Source organism: Condylura cristata, unplaced genomic scaffold (genome assembly GCF_000260355.1).
Source record: "Condylura cristata isolate star-nosed mole 26May11 unplaced genomic scaffold, ConCri1.0 scaffold00063, whole genome shotgun sequence".
In the NCBI taxonomy this organism is placed as follows: Eukaryota; Metazoa; Chordata; class Mammalia; order Eulipotyphla; family Talpidae; genus Condylura; species Condylura cristata.
The window spans coordinates 564,271-584,645 of record NW_004567164.1 but is presented as its reverse complement, the minus strand read 5'-3'; the positions used below and the strand labels follow the sequence as shown (position 1 = coordinate 584,645).

The window sequence follows — 20,375 nt, the reverse complement described above, 5'->3', positions numbered from 1 at the left end:
CTTTGGGCTGTTCTCAGAGGCCAAGGCTCCGGGACAGGTGCTGGGACTGGGAAGAGGTGCCTAAGGAAACCTTAACTTAGATTTCAAAGATGAATAGGTAGAAGCTGGGAGTGAAATCCCTCCTTTTCCCCCTTATTCTTCCTTCTGAAAATACCAGAGTCTCCGGGTGGCATCAATGCCCACAGAGCAAAAAGGGTTATGATACCGAAGGCAATTAATTTTTTTTTTTTAAATGGGAGCAGGAGAAATGCCAAGAAGTGTATTGAAACTGGGCAAAACGCTACTGGAGGAGCCGGGGGTTGAACCCGGGGCCTCGTACATGCGAAGCACGCGCTCTACCACTGAGCTACACCCCCTACGCGAAGTGGGTTTCTGGGGAGTAGTCATAAAGAGATACTTTTGTTTTCAGATTATTGGCTTTATTTTTTGATGGTTGGAGATAGTCCCTGGATTAAATTCCACCCTTGAGAATCACTAGATCGGATATCCTCTAGCGATGTCTCTAAGATTATTGTCCTGCAGATACCGTTTGTGATACAGGACTTCCCCCCTTTTGTGGGTCTGCTCTAAGCCCCCCTCACAGGTAGGCTGCTGCTGGCTTTTCTTTTCCCAGGGGGATCTCAGGCTCCCAGCAGAATTCTCCAGCAGTGCTGGCTCCAAACAAGATCTCAGCCCAGAGGCCGCCGCTGGCTTTTAGTGGAAGTGAAGAGTGGACCAGGGCAATACCTTTGTCCGGCCCCTTGTTCCTCGTACAGCCCCCCAGAACCTGAGATTGGGCTCCATTCTTGTCCAGCGACCTCCAGCAGTCCCTCTCCCTTCCTTGAGGCCTCTGTCTGCGAACCACTTAGAAATAGAGGTCAGTTTGAAACAGGCTACAGAAAGAAAAAGAAAAAAAATGAATGGTCTCACTTATAGGAGGAATGTGGAGGAACCAAATAAGGGATGGGGTGGGGGGAGTAACTCTAATAAAATAAAAACCAAAGTCATCAGGCAACTGCAGGCCAGAGACATTCTGTAGGGAAGGACCCCGGAGACGGACCAGGACAGGGTGGGAAGAGCACTGGGGACTTTGGTGATGGTGCTTGTGGGAGCTGGTGGTGGGAATTTCAGGGGGGACCCACAAACATGAAGGATGTAATGAATTTATTAAAAGATAAAAATAAAAGTGTGGGGAAAAAAAGAAATAAAGGCTAAATAGTTAAATTGGTCTTTGACCCAAACAGACAAGAGGGAAAGAGAAAAACCCATTTAAACTATTTTTTCCCTGGGGCTTGCTTTTACAGCAAAGGCTGGAGGCTTAAGGACAGTTGACCTCCACGGCTGGCTGGGAACTGAGATGGCAGATGAAGACACGAAGAGGCAAGAGGCGGGCGCCCAGGGGCTGGGGCGTACCCTAGGAAGTAAACCCTTGTCTGAACCCCACAGTCTTCGTCCTCCTGCTAGGAAGCGCCCTGACACCGACCAACGGACTTCAGCCAAGTCCACAGGACTTTGCCCCAACCCACTTTTCGGTCAATAACATTTAACGCCTTTTTTTCTCAACTCTGGTCTCCAAAGCCTGTATAGCTCATTTCTTCCTATTTAACAGGGATGATAGAGTTCAGTTTATCTGCTACCTCCTTGTGAACAGGTTGGCCAATAAAGCTGATTTATTTTCTCACATATAACGGATGTCATTATCTGATCTTGCTCAGTAACAATTTCAGACAAAAAGACCTTCAAAATTCCACCAACTGTGAACAACTGACATTTTTTCTAGACTGGCAACCTTTAAATTGAGATGACATTAGAATCTTCCTGAGGAAGTGTCTCCACCTCAGAGCATCCGCCAGTAAATCTCCCGTGGTTTCCGCTATAGTCCGTGGTGCGGTCTTCCCTTTCTTCTCTCCCGTACTCGGTCGCCCTCCAGCTTTTCCATGAATGCAACACCGTCTTTGAATCTCATTTAATGATACTGAGTTGACAGGAAAGCTGGTGAAATTACTAAACTTGGACAAAACTGAAAGTGACGTGTCTACTTCAAAGTCAGGTCACATCTTCCCCAAGAGGGATTACTTTGGTCTTCGTGGGCACCAATATTGAGGGAAAATCATCCTTTGGTATACAGTTGTTATAGCAAAAGAGTTTAAACACTTTTTTTTATAAAGATTTATTTATGCGTACAGAACTGGGGTACAGGCCAGAGGTATGGTGGGTGAGAGGATTCACCAGAGACAAAGTGGGGAGCAGAACAGGCAGACCAACAAAGTACACCGCTGAGGGGAGCAGCGGGCGGGTCAGGAGAGGTCTGCCGCGCCATGGGGATCACCTCCGGGGTGGGAATCTAACTCCTGTTGCAGTGGCTTCAGAGAGCTTCATAATGCGGTGCTTTAACCTGTTGCACCACCAGGGAGGGCCCAAGAGTTTAAACATGGTAAAAAATAAATAAATAAATAAACACATAAACCTGTCATATCTGTACATGTCATGAAATCAAAGTATAATCCAGTTTTCTCTGATAAATATTTAGCATTCCAATTGAGATGTGCTATCCGTGTAAAGTGTATACTAAATTCAACGACTTGTTATCAAAAAGCAATGTAAAGTATCTTAATTAATTTGAAAATATTGATCACAAGTTGTAAAGATATTTTGGGTATATTGGTTCCAGTAAAATGTTATTAGAAATAATTTCACTTCTTCCTTTTTGATTTCTAAAATGTGGCTTCTGAGAATTTTCCATTGTATCTATGAGTCACACTGTATCCTATCAGTAGTGAAATGCCTTCAGTTTGACTGGCTTCCAGGAAGCATTCTTGTAAGGCTGCGTTGCTCAAATGGTGGAGGCTCAGCCTTCTGATGTGAGACTTACGAGTTTAAAGTCAAGTCCTGCTGAAGACTCACTTTTCCTTTCTCTACATTATTTCTGGCTTTCATGTGAAAGCCAATTGGAATGCGACTTCCTCCTAGGAAAGTCTTTAGAGCACTTTGATGTGTTTCTTTACTTCTCACATTCTGCTCTTTGTTCAGCTTGTTTCTGAAAGCAATACATGGGGAGGTGGAGCAAGTTCAAGGTGGTAACAGAATGAGAATGCTATAATCTACATAAATCCAATACTTTTTCTTTATCCTATACAGGCACCAAGGGACAGTAACATAAAAAAGTTGCAATTGATTCTGGGTGACATTCAGATACCTGTAAGAGAAATTTAGAGAATGTCCGTCTAAGGATGACGGTATGACCACAGTCCGGAATTCTGGAGACAGCTCTGCACTTTGAAGGAAAGGGGAAAAGACCCTTGGAGGTGCTGGGTATCGAACCCAGGACCTCATACATGCAAAGCATGCGCTCTACCACTGAGCTACACCCCCAGCCTGTGGGTGGATGTTCAGTAATATATTGGAAAATATGCTCATTTCTGTTTTCTTTGGCAAGGTTTAATTATTGATCAGAAAATTCATTACGTTAAGGCCACTCTTTCTACAATTTTACTCTATAAACTGTTTTGTTTTTGTTAATACTTATGCTCGAAAATGGAAACTCAGTTCTAAACCCAGATTCTCTGCCTTGTCTGTCCTCTCCAAAGATCTTGCCATCAAATGCCTGTTTCTTTTCTTTTAAATCTTTTGAATTACATTCACAAAATTGCCATGTTGGAAATTTATCTTTTTATTATTATTATTATTCCTTTCTCTGTATGGGTTCTTTTTCCTCCCACAGGTCTTTCCACATAATACTCTTCACTAGTCATCTGATCTGTACTAACTTAAGTACCTTTGATCTACAGTTAACCCTTTGCTTCTCCTTCTACGATAAATCTTGCTTTACTCACCAGCCATCTACAGTCTTTCCCTAGAAATCCGAGGGAGCACCTTGACATCCTGTGTGTGTAATAAAAATCATTCTCTCTTATTGCTAATGGTGTTGCTTTCCATCCATTCAAAATCTTGAGATATGCTTTCACCCAGCAGCTAGCTGGCAAGTCAAGAAATTAGATAAGGGTAAGTTAGGAGAGAAGAAAGTACCTATGGAGTCAACTCCCTATTCCTCCTACCTGTCTCTCTGTTCCTAAGTAAGTAGTGACTTATTGTCACTACAGATGAGTTGAATTTTTAAAACTTTTATATATATAAATAGAATTTTCGCATTTTTTTGTCTTCCTTCTTTCACTCATAATATTTTGAGATTTGCTCATGCTGTATGTGTCAATAGTTCACTTTATGCAGTATAATATTCCAAGGTATAGAGGTTATACCACAATTTGTTATCCATTATCTATAAATAGACATTCGTTACAGTTATTGGTTATTACAAAGAGATTGTTAGGAACATTTGTATACAAAACTTTGTGTGGACATGTAGCTCCTTTTCTCTTAGATAAATACTTGGCATTTGAATGGCTGAATCACAGGATTAGTATACATTTAACTAACTTCTCAAGAAACAGCTAAATTGTTTTGAGGTTGTACTGTTTTCCACTACTGGTAGCAGAGAATGAGAGTTTCTTTCTTGGCAGTTGTCCAGTAGTGTATCATGATAGTTATAATTTCTATTTTGCTAATGGCTAATGATGTTGAGCATCGTTGAATGACTTGCCAGCTTATATCTTCTTTGATGAAGTATCAAAGTAACAATCTCTTTGTACTAACCAGTAACTTTGATGAAATTTAAATACTTTTGTCAATTTTTAAATTGGATTTTCTTACTATTGACTTCTGAAAGCGCTTTATAGATTCTAGTTGCAAATTTTTTATCAGGCAGTCACCTTGCAAAGATATTGTGTCTTGTCCTGCTCTCTGCAACAATTTTTTTCACAAAGCAGGATTAAAGTTTTAAAAAATCCCGAAGTTGGGGAATAGGGCAAAGTCGATAGCAGGGAAAAACTGTTGAACTTTAAGAAAAAGAACAAGATTCCTATTTGAGGAGAATGTTCAAAATCTCAGGCCAGAGCTTCAGAAAGGCCTCGCTGGGATTCGAACCCAGGATCTCCTGTTTACTAGACAGGCGCTTTAACCAACTAAGCCACGAAGCCGACGCAAGGGTGCGCTTTGTTTTCATTTTTAGAGGTTGAAAAAAAATGCATGCTAATATTTTGAGTTGTGGGAAAGGTATATGAAATGCATTAGTCAGTGTCCACGTGTAGCGTTTTATTGGCCGCTTCACTCATGGACGATGGCTATGACGGCCTCAGGCTACGCCGGCGTCACAGCGACAGAGACTGTAGGCGACGCTCTTTCCCTTCTGCCGGCTGCGGGCGCATGACTTGGTGACATCCCACAGCCTTTTCAGTGTCACAGGCATATTCTTACCGTCTTAATTAACTAAGATGTTTCTTACCAGTGCTTACATGTATGTTAGATCAAATTTCTTAAAAGTGGACTTCTATTACCAACTGTTTGTTGACTTATGGTAAGAGGTGTTTGCTGTGTAATTGCAGTCGTCCGGGTTCTCCAAACGGAATTATTTCAGGGGGGCTCGGCCTTCCACCCCGTTCCAAATTTCACTAATATTCAAGACCGTTATATAAAATGGCACAGTGCTTGCAAGTAAACTACGCACCTCGTTCCTGATACGTGAGGTTACTTATAGTACAATATGACTTAGGATACAATATAAATCCGAAGTGAGTAGTTACTATACTGTCTAAAGAATAGTGATAAAAAGTAAAAGTCTAGTTAGTATAATACAGTTTTTACAGCGCAGACGCAACGTTGATCAAATGCCTTAGTTACTGGTTAAAATTTCGGTGTGCCGAAACCCGGGATTGAACCAGGGACCTTTAGATCTTCAGTCTAACGCTCTCCCAACTGAGCTATTTCGGCCTCGGTAACCTGGTTCCTTTCCTTTCTGTTCTTTTTCTATACTTGGATCATTCTCAGCTTTCCTCGTTAGAAATTTTGTCTAGTATATTTGCCCTCCCAGAAAAATTTGGAATCTTGTTTTCCTTGTATGCATGTTGGACCCATTCTTGGCAACAGGGGATGGTAACTAGAAGAGGGAAACTTTGGGGAGAGACTATAGTGCGGGGTTCATTGGAAAAACTTATTTTCATCACCTCAGTTGACCTACACACAGCTTGGAAGCAAAAAGAAATGCTTTGGGGTGTCCTTATTTTTCTCTTCTTTTTGTTCTCTCCTTTCTCATAATGTCCAAAAATTCTGAGAGGTGGGATTCAATGACAATCTAAATTTTGTGAAAAAAATGGAACATACACGAATGTAAACAGACAAAATATGCACTACAATATTCTCAACTTACAGGAAAGCACGGCTAGAAAATTTTAGATGCAGTGTCTCATCACAACAGAATTTCTTCACTAACTTTTTTTTTAATGAAAGGGTCTGTAACCAAATAAGCATTTGATTTCCTCCTGTGTTAGCCATGCAGTACAGCCCGTTAGTGTGGTGAGATAATTACATAGTGTGTCATTGTATTGGCAAGAAATATGTCAGGCAAAAAGAAATTTGCTGAAGACTATGAGTCTTTGGGGGAAAAGAGTTAATCAAAATGGGGACATAGGTGGCAATTAATTTTAAATTAATTTCTTTAATTTAAAATTTTGATTTTATTTTAAAAATATTTATTTATTTATGCATACAGGAACTGGCATGTAGACCAGAGGTGTGGGGGTGAGGGTTTCCACTAGAGACAGAGTGGGGGGGCAGAACAGGTGAGTCTACTGAAATGCACTGCTGAGGGGAGTATTTCACAATACACAGCAGGTGACACAGGAGAGGTCTGCTGCACCATGTGGGTCAGTTCCCTTGCGAAGGTTGGAACTCATGTGGCAGCAGCTGACAATAGCTTATAGCGCTGTGTTTTTAACCCCTGTGCCAGAAAGGAGGTCCCTAATCAACAGTTAATTTTTTAAAAAACGTAAATAATTCTGCATGGTTTTTATCGGCTCTTAAGTTCACAGATGTCACCTGTACCTTTTCCTGGTGGGTCACCATGATTACCAGACATCATCCCAAAGTTGCATTTAAAGTCTGTAGGCTTTATAATTTCATCATACTCAAACCCAAAACGCACCCCCTTCCTTAAAGTTACCACCAAAACACCAAAGGCAACACTGTAGCAGTCTATTAAGTACAGACAGAAAAGTCACTGCCTCCCTCTCTAACTCTGAAAGGTGTCTCATTAACACAACACAAAACCACCTGTAAATGTTCCTAAGAGTAAACTTGTTTGTCCAACTTATCCTTCAAATCTGTATTGCTATTTCTAGTCTATCTCCTTGTCTCCATCTTCTTAATTCGTCCATATGAGAAGAGCATTTGTCTTTCCAGACAGATTCCCACAGAGAAAAGTGGGGGACATAACCAGTAAAGGAGAAGGCCATAATGTCCCCAGAAATCTCCAGAAGAAGGTGGGTGGCAGAGGACTTCTGCAAATGAGTAAGAAACAAGAATGGAAAAATTAGAGAACCAGAGCTCCGACTTAGACGCACCATTGTCAGGTTGATGCGCTATCCAAGGTGCTGACCGAGTATTGTTGACAAGTCTTACCTTTCTGTCTCAGGGCTTTCTTACATTTCTAATCCCAATGTGCTAAAAATCAGGCGTTGCCTCAGATACATAAGCGAAAAGCCCCGGTAGAAGCTATTTCCAAGGTCAACAGTGCTCCCACCTTGAAGTCCCTTGGGGATTCCCACCTGGCTTTCCTGTTGCTCTTCAAGGGCTATGGGTTCCTGCAATACTGCTCGGCAAGGAAGCGAGGCACATGAGCGCCCTACAAAGTGCTCCAGTTGTTTGCCCAGCAAGGAAAACAGCAGCTAGTAGCACACTAATTATGCTAACCTGGGGCAAAACAAGCGAAATCTTCTCTCTCTTTTTTACAGAAAAGCAAAAGATAAAATGAGGAAGGACAGGAAAGCTCTCTGAACAGGGAGGGTCTCAAAAGGGTGGCCTTTGAGGGTGTGAGAAGAAGGTGAATATATGGGTATAGCAGGCAAGGAGTAGATGTTGGATCTTGGGTGTCTCTGCTTTTGTTTCTTGCTGATTGGCTGGGCCCAACTGGTTTCCTAGGTTACCGAGGCCCATTGAGTCTTTGTAAATTACCTGGCCTGCCTTCCAGAAGGCTCATCGCTATTGTGATATTGTGCTGATGTCCTGAACGTCCCATTCCATTATTTTATTGCATTGCTATTATTCTTGTACAATATTTGATTTCTCTCTTCTGGTGTAACCCCACAAATCTCCCATCACGACGACACCCATGAACTGCCACCATAGACTCTTGTGCTCTTCCCTCTTCTGTTTTTACCTTGAACATTCCACGTTTAATTGAGTTTGGGGGGGCACAAAAGCCCGGGACCTTCTCTTTGTGGTGGATGTTATTCATGAAGAACCATTATTTCTATCGTTGTTGTGGCACACGTTTTGAATAAAGGAGGGAAACATCTACTTTTGTGTCCCAGGGATGCAGGGTATGAGGACCTGTCGAGGTTTAGGGAGGCCTTGCAGAGAGAATTCACTTCTCTTCTCTCCATGTTGGCCCCACTATGGAGAACATTTTTTTCTGAAAGAGGAGCTAATTGACAGGACCATCTTTTCTCATCCTCTGTCCTGACTTCCTCCCCAGAATTTTGGGAACTAGAGGTACAGTGTCCTGGACACAATGCAATTTCCACATTTCCAAAGATGCTGGGCCCAGTGCTTCAGGAAGGAAGCAACTGATACACAATTCACTTTGCCTCCTCATGCCAATTTTATGAATTAATTACAGTCTAGTCTTACCTCCCCATGCACCTGAGTACCTGGGTGGCCCTCATGGTACTACTGGTCTCTGGGTGCCTGCACCATCTTTTCTATTTTTCAAGGAGACGGGACAGAAAGGAAGTGGAAAGCCCAGGGGAAGATGCCATCCTGGGACGCTCCTGGGCGCAACGGCCGGCCGGGAAGTCAGCGGGCGCCGTCCCGGGAGGGGCCCAGCCCTGGAAAGAGCCTGATGTGTGAGGGCAGCTTTAAGTTCAGATGCGGCATGCGGCGGCTCTTCGCTTGAGGATAGAGGAAGGGCAGAGTAGAATCCAGGAGATCCGGGTTTAGTGTATTAGCCGAACATCCTGGACTTCTGCAGGTAATGGCGGCACCATTCACACAGAGTATTTGCAAGGGTTCCTGACAGGGGGTGTAGCTCAGTGGTAGAGCGCGTGCTTAGCATGCACGAGGCCCTGGGTTCGATCCCCAGCACCTCCACTAGATGGTGGTTTTTGGCCCCAAGAAGCTCCTCTCTTTCCAACCTGCTAACTAAAGGACTCACCGTGCAACTTAACAAAAGAAGCCTTCTTTCTTCATAGTGTCTTTCTTTTTCATGATAGGCAAGTACGGAAGGATGGGAAGGGAGAAAAAGGAACATGCAAAAAGTTGAATAATTTTGCGTTATGACAGAATAAATAAACTTCTATTCTCACTCCTCTACTACAAAACGAGGGCAGGCTGACTGACGCCCGAAGTGGCAAACACCAAAGCTGTGGGGTCATAGACGTGGGTAGGTCAAAAGGACCAGAGCCCACTTCGCTTCGATTTGGATGCCTTTGGAGGTGCTGGGGATTGAACCCAGGGCCTCGTGCATGCTAAGCACGCGCTCTACCACTGAGCTACACCCCCTGCCGCTGCTCCTAGTGATACCCCGTGTGAGTGGTGCCACCGTAACCTGCGGGGAGTCCAGGATGTTCGGCTAATACACTAGACCCGCGTCTCCTCGGCTCTCAGCACTTCCACTCAAAGGCTCCCTCACACATCAGGCTCTTCCCAGGGCTGGGCCCCTCCCGGGACCGCGCCCGCTGACTTCCTGGCTGGCCGTTGCGCCCAGGAGCGTCCCGGGATGGCATCTTCCCCTGGGCCTTCCACCTCCTTCCTTTCTATCCCGTCTCCTTGAAAAATAGAAAAGATGGTGCAGGCACCAGCAACCAGTGAATGTTGCTCAGGCACTTGGTGCAGGTGGGGAGCGCTGGGAGCCAGCTTATTCGCATGGAAGGGATGGAAAGAGCCTTCACAGGGGACAGCCTGAAGCGTCTTCGAGACAAGGGACAGCTGAGATTATTTGCAGAGGGATGGTGCGCTAACGTGGTTCCGCTGGGATCGTTCTTCCTTTTTGTACGCTTTCTCTCTCAGATGTCTTCCCGTGAAATTCCCAGCGCCAAGCACCCCTGCACCATGGGGTAGTCCCGTGTCCTCTCCCCTCCCCTGTTGTGATCCCTCTCCCTTCTCCTCCGCTGCAGAATGTCTCTGATTTATAGTTACCTGTTGATTTTAATTTATTATAATTACTCCCTCCCCCCTCCCAATCCCTTATTTATCTCCTCTGCATTCCTGGTTGGCAGAGCTATGGCTGAATGAACAGAAAGCCCCCATCAATTCTCTCTGACTTGCCCCATACCAGGATGAGTATGCCTTCCCACTGAAGGCAGGAGAGAACCCTGGGGGTGGCCGGCTGCGGGGTCAGGGGGGTTGTGGTCTTGGCTGCTAAGTCTGAAGTGGCATCTTCCTCTTGCTGAGATGGAGGGAAGAAGAGCAGAGGTCTGGGTTCAAAGACCATACTGGAATAATGTATGGAATTGTGCATCATGACTAGACCGATGTATAAAACAGCAATACTGCAAAAGCAGAAGATGGGACAGAACTACAAGGAAATAATGCTTCTATAGGCCTGGAATTAAGCTAGCACAAACCTGATGGAGGTACGATGTCACCTCTTTTAGATCTTTTAACATTTTCTTACAGAACCTTGCATCTGTTCATTGTTTTTGTTCTTTTTTATCTTTCATCCAATTGGGTAATTTCTGCTGATGGAACTTTTTAAAGCTAACTGATTCTTCCCACATCTCCAGTGAGACAATTAACTGAATTTAAATTTTTATTTTTCAGGACTGAGCTTTCCTTTTGGTTTTTTTATGCAGGTCACTAAAGTATGTTTAACTTAGTCTAACATATACAAAGTCCTCACCTGGTCATTTCATGATCTGTGTCATCCTGGAGTCACCAACTATTGTGCTTTCTCTTAGGAACTGATCATATTCTTCTGGTTCTTTGTATTCTAAATAATCATAAAAATCACATGCTTGACATAGTGCTTGTGATCTTGGTAGGTTCTGGTGTTATGAGTCTGTGGAGAATGTTGTATGTGTCTGTTTTTCACAGATGATTGCCCTAGTTAACTTCACACATTAAGTGTTATTTCTCCTTTCACAGGTTTCAGCACCTAAGTCAGCTCAATTTTCAAAGACCTTATTCTGCTTTAGATTTTCCCTGAGCATGGTTAGTCTGAGCCAGAAATCTTAGTTTAAACATAATTTTAGTATGCAAGCAAAGCATTTTCTCTGTTGTGTTGAGTCTGTCCAAAACACACACAACACAGAGTTGAGCCCAAGACTTGTGTGGGAACCCCTTTACAGCCGTGTCCTTTTCAAGATTCCCCTCAACCTCCCACACTTTCCTCAATTGTCCCCTCTTTTGACTAGAACAATGGAGCATCTCCCATAGTTTCTGTGACCTCCACAAGTGCTAAGTAGTCGACTGGTTGGGCTGGGGGTGGGCGGTGGAGCCAGGCTCAGTGTCAAGAGAAAAGGCTTTAAAAATAAGAAGCTGGGCCCTGCTTGGTGGTGCAACGGGTTGGGGCGCAGCTCTATGAAGTCGCTTTACTGCAAGTTTGATCCCCAACAGGGGAGTGACCCACATGGTGCAGCAGACCTCTCCTCTTCATCTATCTGCTTGTTCTGCTCCCCGCTCTGTCTCTAGTGAATCCTTTCAGTGCCCCTGCACTGCATAAATAAATAAATCAAAAATTCTGGTACAGGCCAGAAAATTTATTTATTTATGCACACAGAACCTGGGGTACAGGCCAGAGGTGCAGAGGCCGCGAGAGGATCCACCAGATACAGAGGGAAGCAGAACAGGCCGACTGACGAAGTACACTGCTGAGGGGAGCAGCGGGAGCGACAGGAGAGGTCTGAGGGGCCATGTGGGTCACGGGGGGGGGGGGGATCCAACTCCTGCTGAAGTGGCTTTAGCTTGTTAGAGCTGCGCTTTAACTCGCTGCGCCACCAGGGGGAGCCCTAAATAAATCTTTAAAAAAAAAAATAAGTTTTCGCACCCCACTCCCTTGCAGGTTCCTTCTCCGATAACCCCATTACTTGGAAGCAATAATCCCATCACTTTTTGCTTTCTTTTCAATGTCCTTGTTAATTCTGCCCCTGCTACAGCTTTAGTTTTAATCAGCAAAGTACACTTTGATGGGATTATGGGGCCACGGAAAACCTCACTTGCAACATTTTGCTTTTAGCTACATGGGGGTTGCCTGCTTTAGAAGTCAGACTTCTCAAGGGACACATGCCTTCACCAGAAGACAGCTATGGCTCCACTAAACTAGAAGTTGAACATTTTATCTGATCATTTTGGGTCTCTGGTATCAATCAATGGGCGATGAAGAAATTTATTCTATTGGCTGTGGTGATTGGTCCTAATATCAACTACAAATCAGGCCGTTGCTATTAAATGAGGTTACAAAAGAATGTGAGCAATTCAAGGAGATTGAATTGCTTTTAGTAATCTTACGTGCTAGGACAAATTTAATGGAAAACTATATGAGCTTGGAATACATAATTCCATTGTAACCGAACCTCCAAGTGTGAAGATTTGCATCACCCAACAGCCAAAGAAACTCTTCCACCTGCGGTGCTCACTAGATGCAAGTGAACAGGGAATGGGACATAGAGGAGGGAGCTGTGAATACCAAGTGGTTGCAGACACAGCGCTGTCATTGTTATGAACTTCTTTCTTATACCAGAATCAATTCTGCCTCTGTGGTCCCATGGCAGTCTCCTTGCGTGTGTCTGTGTTCCAATTCCTCCTTTCGTGTAAAGATACAGAAAAAGAAGCACTTCCCAATAGGATGGGAACATTGTTTACCACTAAAGGAGTCGTGGAGATAGGTGATTTAGAAGAAATTGAATAATACTGGTGAAGCCCCAAAGGCAGGAGCCATTTCTACAATATGGAAATAATCCCTAGGGCTTTGGAGACCCTGGCTATGCTCCCTCTGTTCTAAAGGGGAATTAAAGATCCAGAGCAAAGAAATCAATGCCAATTATTTTTCTGCTGTCATAGCTTGAAGGAAATGTCATCAGCTTTGTTCCCCTTCTAGAAGAGTCAAATGCTAGCAGTTGCACATATAACCGTCCACCTGTTCAATCAAAGTTCTGTATCTGTATTTATTATGGCTCAATCATTAGGTTGGTCACTGAGGTGAATCGTGCATGTTAGCTCCTCACTTCAAGCAATAGGGGCTGGGGAAGGCCAGAGACTACCTGGTAATCTCCTGTTCTCTGGGCAGTTACCACGTAAAGTCAGTTCATAAATAGAAAATTGAGGGAGCGCGCATGATTGGAAGGAAGGGAGCATTTTTCGTTGATGTTGAATACTTTTTGATTTTTCAAGGAGTTGTTTTGGACTTTATGAATTGCTGGTGGAGAAAGCAAAGCATGGTATAGAAAGTAAAGTCAGAAGTTAACTGTAGCTACCTACAAGTTAGTACTTGAACACTTGAGTGTAGACAAGACGATGATTGGAGAATGGATACATTGGTTTAAATGACAGGAAAAGGCCATGAAGGCAATTACCTGACAAAAGCAGTTGACTGGGAGGGAGCATGTCCAAATCTTTGTTTTGGCGATGGTGGGGGGAGGGTGGTGCATGATTGCGAGAACAATGGCCAATCCAAAGAGTAGAACTTAAGGAACATGTTTGAAAGGCTGGAATTTCAATGTAGACAGTATAATGGGAAGTTTCAGGGCACGTGTCATCTGGCAGGACTAGTTTGACTTGGATAATTTGTTACTTGTTTTTTAAAGAATGCCAGATTTCGGCAGAGCTGTGATTCTGGTCCCATCTCATCAGAGATGTTCCCAACGCATTTGATAAAAAACAGCCAACCCTGTACATACAAGTGGCTGAAATAAAGCCAAAAGGATATTTGTGAGTAACAAAAATTCCTCCCCTTCTACATGTTACTTGTAGAAGTTACTTGTTTGCAAATTCCAGCTACTTAATTTAAGTGTTTTTTTTTTTTTGTTAGAATTGTAAGTGAAGTCCTACAGTGGAATCCATGCATTAACATCCACCAAGAGAAGGAAACAGTCAGTGTGTGTGTGTGTGTGTGTGTGTGTGTGTGTGTGTGTGTGTTTGGGGAAATGAAGAGGGAAGAGTAAGACTAGATAGAAATGTCAAATTTCATAAGAGGAAGCAAACTTTGCTTTATGCACTCAACTGAACACTCAAGTGTTCTATTTGGCCTCTCTGGGCTTAGTGGCCAGGGGCAGAGAGAGGAGCAGAGGAAAATGAAGGAGCCAGCACTCCACAGTAGCGGAACCCAGGAAAATATTGATAAATGATTTCAAGAGGGCTTCTGAAAGAGTGTTAGAATATAAGTAATTTTTCTTTAGTGCAGTTGTTGTTTCTAAATTTTCTACCACAATCGTGTATTATTTCAGTTATCATGGAGCAAAAGAAAGCAAAACCTCCTGTAAGGAAAAATAAAAACCCACAAGAAAAGTCAAAGAGAAATTCCAGACTGGAAAAATAGAATTGCTACTTATATCGCAAAAGGGTCATTTCCCCATTCTAGACTTCACTTCACAAAATCCCACTGGTTTTTATGAACAACTAATCTTTGACATGGTGCAGAGAGTATGCAGGAACAAGGACAGTTTGTTCAATCAATGGTGCTGGGAAAACTGGACTGTTGCATACACAGAAATGAAGCCAGACCTCTACCCCACGCTATGCACAAAAGCCAGCTCAAATGGATAAAAGACTTGGACATAAGACCTGAAATCATAAAATATATAGAAGAAAATACAGGCAAAGCACTACATGGCATACATCTCCCAAAGCAAAGAATGTGAAGGAAAAGATGAACAGCTGGGACTCATCAAATGAAAAAGCTTCTATATGGCAAGAGAGACATTAGTCAAAGCAAAGAGACACCCTACTAATTGGGAACAAATTTTTGGCACACAATACTACTGAGAAGGGACTGATGACATAGATATACAAAGTGCGCACACAACTCAACAAAACAAAGCACACATTCCAATAAAAATAAATGGGCAGAAGAGCTAAAAAGACACGTCTCCAAAGAGAAGATGCAAATGGCCGACAGGTATACATGAAAATGTTCAACATCACTTGTAATCAGGAAAATGCAAATCTAAACTACAAAGAGATACCACCCTACACCAGCAAAGAATGGCACATGTCAAAAACAAACAAACACATAAAACCGGAAAACAATAAAAGCTAGCAAGGGTGTGGAGAAAAAGAAACTGCCCTGCACTGCTGGTGAGAATGCAAACTGGTCTGACCATTGTGTGGAGATTCCTAAAACTACTATAACTAGAGCTTCCATGTGACCCAGCATTCCACTCTTAGGACACAAAATCACTAATTCAAAAGGCTACCTGAACCCCTGTGTTTATTGCAGCATTATTTACAATAAATTAAAACTGGAAACAACTCAAAAGCCTAAAAATAGAGGGTTGGATCAAGAAGATGTGGTGTATGTATATGGTGGGATACTACACAGCAATCAAAAAGATAAACTCATGCGATTTGCAGCAACTTGGATGGAGCTGGAAGGGATGATGCTCAGTGAAATAAGCTGAAAGGAAAAAGAAACATATCCGAAGGTTTCATTTATAGGTGGAATGTAGGGGAACCAAGTAAAGGACCAGGAAAAAATATAGTAAGAGAAAAAATAAACAGGCAACTATTAATCAGGGACACACTGCAGAGGAGGCGGGAGGGAGGGAATGTGTCCTTGCACAGGGAACTATGGTGATGGTACATGGGTGATTTGGTGATGGGAATTTTGTGGGGAAATACCCCTGAGAAGTGAAAGCAAGCACTGTACAAAAAAGGAAGAAAAATGTAAAATATATATAAAATTTTAAAATATTTGAACTAAAAAACAATCCCACTTGTTTAAACAACAAAATCTTATTCTTCACACATGTTATTTCTTTCCTCATTGGTTGGTTGATGACTCCCCCCTCCAATATTCTTTTTTTTAATTCTCTTTGCCATATGTATTTATTTTACTTATATATATTTTGCATCATTCTTCATTTTTGTGCCATGTACGCTTTCTCCTCTCAGGTGTAGTCCCTGCGAAATTCCCACCAGCAATTCACCCTGCACCAGCACCATCGTGCCTGGTGCTCTTCCATTTTGATGCTTCTCCTTCCCTCCCCAATATTCTGAATCTGGGATTTAGGATGCTAAAGAAGTATAGGGTGGAGGGAGGGAGAGAAGTTTCCCCTCTGCCCACCTTAGGTTCCTTCACTGGGGCGATGCAAGTTCACTGACAAAAGACAGATTAACAGGAGCAGAACAAACAGAAGCAGGAGTCATGGCTGGGCACGAGACTACTTGGCTAGTTACTCCTTGGGCTTACATAGGAGTTTAGCAAAGAACTATAACTTCGTAGGGAGTGACAAGGTAAAGGACTTAGATGCTCCTGGGCAGCATTATGGGAAGGTAAATAAATGGGGGAAACCACGTAGATTTGTTTGTGCAGATACGTGACATCAGTCCTCATTTCTCTGAAGTTTCTGCCTTCCTTCAAGAAAGTTCTGGGAGTTTTTGCGTCTGCTGATTCTCATTTGTATCCAACTCAGAGTAATCTTTATGGCAGAGGGACGTATTTGAGGTGGCATATTTGATCCCATATATTAGCTTTTCTCCAGAATACTGTCAGTTGCAATTTCAGAGGGAATACAAGCCATGGCGCATCATGCTGTGACTTCAAAACTCCAAGTGAGGAGTGACACGCGGCAGCACTTACATTTGGGGATCCTACACATATTTATAATAGATATTAGGTTGAGAGAGAGAGAGACCTATCTGCACACCTATATCCTTGGTGTATTTTGGATACTAGCCTTTAACAGATTTGTCTTTTGCAAATATTTTCTCCCAGTTTCTGTCCCAGTTCCCTTGTGTTTTTCTCAGAGCAATTTTTAATTGCAGTCAAGTCCAACTTCATCTATTGTTTCATGGATCGTTTGTACCTCTGAAGGGTAGCTCTCCTGTCCTGTGTGACTTCTGTCCTCTGGGGCGCGGGACTGCGCCGCGGTGCAGGGGCAGAGACGCCGGCCGGGCTGGGAGCGGCGCGCTCAGGTTGCGGCATCGCGGGTCCGCGCCCCGGGACTGGGCGATCTCGCTCAGGCCGGTTCTCACCAGGCGCTTTGCAGCCTGGTGGCTACTCCACACCACAGATGCAAGAGAAAAGGCAGATAGACGGATTAAGAAAGGGGGGTAGCAAGGAAACAGGGCGCCTTAAGTCTAAGATTTTTCATGCAGCCAAAGTTCACAGGTCGCCGCTGCGGGGTCAGGTGGAGCGGATGACCTAGGGCGCGCGCTGAGCATTGCTTCTGGGGACAAAGAACGGGGTAGGTTCACCTTTGCATCAGCACTGATTTTTTGGTTTCTCCGAGAGGGGTCAAACTGGGAACCCAAAGATTGCCTTGAACGTTCCATCCACCCGCTCAGTGGCGAGGCGTTAGGGTGGCACTTCCCTGAGTCTTCGACTAGGCGAGCATCCTTCAAAGGATACTGGGAAAATGCTTCATGATTCATGCTTCATGTCTAGGATTCGATTTAGCCAAGGAGGCAAAGAACAAAGGTGCTGAAGCCGAGCCCATTGTGCTCGGCTCTCATTAAGGGCACGAACTGGACGTTGGTGCGTTTCGGTAGGAGGCTACGCGGATGCAATCCGGATCAGGTTTTAATTGAACGAAGTGGTTATTGACCTTTAAAGACTAGCAGTGTCTGGAGAAAAATCCCACAATTGGTTGTAACATGTTAACAGGACTGGAATCCTATGCAGCCTTCGCACTGCGCAAGGGGATGTAGCTCAGTGGTAGAGCGCATGCTTCGCATGTATGAGGTCCCGGGTTCGATCCCCGGCATCTCCAGCATGTCTTTTCTTTCCTATCCTGAGCCTGTCTTGCCTCTGGCCTAGATTAAGTAAGTAAAATATGTTAGTACTTTCTCACTTATGTCATTATTGCCTCCTTTTAAACCGATCTATTTCCCATCTGTAAGCAGATTTCATTAGGGTTAACTCACCCTCATCATATTGCCTGCTTCTGGAAAAACCTCAAATTGTTTTATTATGCAGTGAGAAAGTCAGAAATAGATGCATCCTCTGAGTGCATCCAGAAAAAGATACTACAACTGCATATGAAAAAATGACTTAGCTCAATGAAGTAAGGTCTTAGCTATTTTCAATGGAAAGTAATCAATAAATAAAGTATCTCCACTCCGCTTTTTTAGGTAGGAGAGGAAATTGGCATACTTGTTTCCTATTGAGGTGGAAGTTGCAGATCAGTATTCAAGGTTCCACCTTAGCGTCGTGAAAGGGAATTTCTTCACATGCTGCAGTTACCAATCTAGTTATCACTTTACTCTCACTGCATTTTTGGCTTTACTGGAGGTTCCTTCAAGAAACTGGTCAGGGTTCAGCGCAGGGGGGTTGGGAAAGTGACAAAGGATAGGAGGTAGAAAAGGAAGGCAGAGGGGGTTAGAGAGCAATAAAAGATTGCCTGACAGCATTGAGGACCTAATGGCGGTGCATTGTGGACAACTGTCATGAAATGAATTCTTAAGCTCATGTGATCTCTGCGGTGTTGTCATCTTCCGTCCTTGATTAGTTGAGTGCTTTGGAATATTGATATTGTCGTGCCAATAATGTGTTATTTGGGCTCACATTTAAAAATACACTAAAGGTGGCCACTTGTATTTCGCTATTAAGAGCAAATCAATCTTTTATATAACTAGCATTTCTTGTTGTGTGGCTTTTCTCTGTTACTATGTAATTGTGCTAAATTTGAACATACAACTGTCTCAAGAGGGTAAAATTAATATATAAACAATATTTGTGACTCTGTATCATAACACCACTTTTTACACTTTTACAGATGTAAAGGAAGCATGGGGACCCAGAAGGAGGTAGAATCAACTATTTTTGAGTGGGTAGGTCAGCAAAGGCTTCACAAAAGAGAGAAGTGATGCATGTTAAGAAGAATAAGTAGGACCTTTGCAGCTTGAGCAAAGATCATGCTAGTGCAGGCACAGTAAGCTTCATGCGTGTGGTGTGAACATGTCCGCCAGATGTCTAGCTAGACCAGACGACTGCAGCTGCGTCTTCTTACTCACCACACAGACTGCGAAGGGCCGCTAGTGAATAGCACGCCACTGTGAAGTGTAAAGCTGTTCTTAGCAGCAAGTAGACCTGCAACACCTAGTCTAGGCCCTGGCCCAGGTTCTCCTGCTGTGCCCTTCAGCACAAGGTCTGCAAGTCTCTGGCTGCTGTTGCTTCTGCACACACCTGTTCCAATCAAGCTCACAGCATTTCTATACGAACCATCTCCTTTTGCCTAGGGATTAACTTGGTGTCGTCTTTGGAGAGGAGAAAAAGAGCAAGATGAACAGAACCATTAAGAACTTAGTCACTTTGGGCAGCTGGGCTTCCGAGCAGCCTGTCACGACAGAGGCAAGGATGCTGACACGCAAGTTGCGTCATCTTACTCCCCTGTACCTTCCCCTACTGGAATTCACAGCAACACTTTCAAAGTGTCTTCATTTTCTTGAACCATCGAATCCTACTTTCGGTCCTTTCATTGGATGCTGTCATTGTAAACATAAAAGCTTCATCAAGTTTTTAATGCATATCCATCTTTGATGCTCTGCCTATATATACATCCTTCCACACCACACTGAAAGTCGGGTTTTATCTTAAACTACATCACTACACGGCCCTCCCTGGTGGCGCAGCGGGTTAAAGCACAGCACTGAGCAGCTAAAGCCACTTCTGCATGAGTTTGATCCCGCTGGCTGGGGAGGTGACCACAGGGCGCGGCAGACCTCTCCTGGCCCGCCCGCTGCTCCCCTCAGCAGTGTGCTTTGTCGATCTGCCTGTTCTGCTCCCCACTCTGTCTCTGATGAAGCCTCTCACCACCCCTGTACTCCAGTTCTGTATGGATAAATAAATAAATCTTTTTTAAAAACTATATCACTATAGTTTTACCTTTTCCAGAAGAGCCTACAGCTGGAATCATGCAGTACGTTGACCCCTTCAGACGGACTTCTTCCACTTACTAACATGCATTTGAGATCTACTCCATGTCTTTTCTTTCTTTGATAGCTTTTTTTTTTTAGTGTGCAATAATATCCCATTATCTGAATATACCAGATAATGTTTATGTATTCATTTGAAGGATATGTTGACTACCTCCAAGTTTGGGCAATTATGGAGAAAGGTGCTGTACACATCTGTGCAGGTTTTTGCATGGACATACAATTTCCACTTGGTTCAAGTAAATATTGAAGAGTGT

At 43.5% G+C, this 20,375-nt stretch overlaps 7 non-coding genes across 7 annotated transcripts; 2 read left to right on the top strand and 5 right to left on the bottom strand.

Moving 5' to 3' along the window:
* Window positions 1-284: 284 nt before the first annotated feature.
* TRNAA-CGC lies at window positions 285-356 on the bottom strand. The gene has a single exon. It is a non-coding gene; the product is annotated as a tRNA-Ala (tRNA).
* A 2,923-nt stretch (window positions 357-3,279) lies between these two features.
* TRNAA-UGC lies at window positions 3,280-3,351 on the bottom strand. Its single transcript has one exon. It is a non-coding gene; the product is annotated as a tRNA-Ala (tRNA).
* A 1,587-nt stretch (window positions 3,352-4,938) lies between these two features.
* On the bottom strand, window positions 4,939-5,012 carry TRNAT-AGU. Its single transcript has one exon. It is a non-coding gene; the product is annotated as a tRNA-Thr (tRNA).
* A 717-nt stretch (window positions 5,013-5,729) lies between these two features.
* TRNAF-GAA lies at window positions 5,730-5,802 on the bottom strand. The gene has a single exon. It is a non-coding gene; the product is annotated as a tRNA-Phe (tRNA).
* A 3,303-nt stretch (window positions 5,803-9,105) lies between these two features.
* Window positions 9,106-9,177, top strand: TRNAA-AGC. The gene has a single exon. It is a non-coding gene; the product is annotated as a tRNA-Ala (tRNA).
* Window positions 9,178-9,516: 339 nt separating this feature from the next.
* On the bottom strand, window positions 9,517-9,588 carry TRNAA-AGC. Its single transcript has one exon. It is a non-coding gene; the product is annotated as a tRNA-Ala (tRNA).
* Window positions 9,589-17,882: 8,294 nt separating this feature from the next.
* TRNAA-CGC lies at window positions 17,883-17,954 on the top strand. Its single transcript has one exon. It is a non-coding gene; the product is annotated as a tRNA-Ala (tRNA).
* The last annotated feature ends 2,421 nt before the right edge of the window (window positions 17,955-20,375 follow it).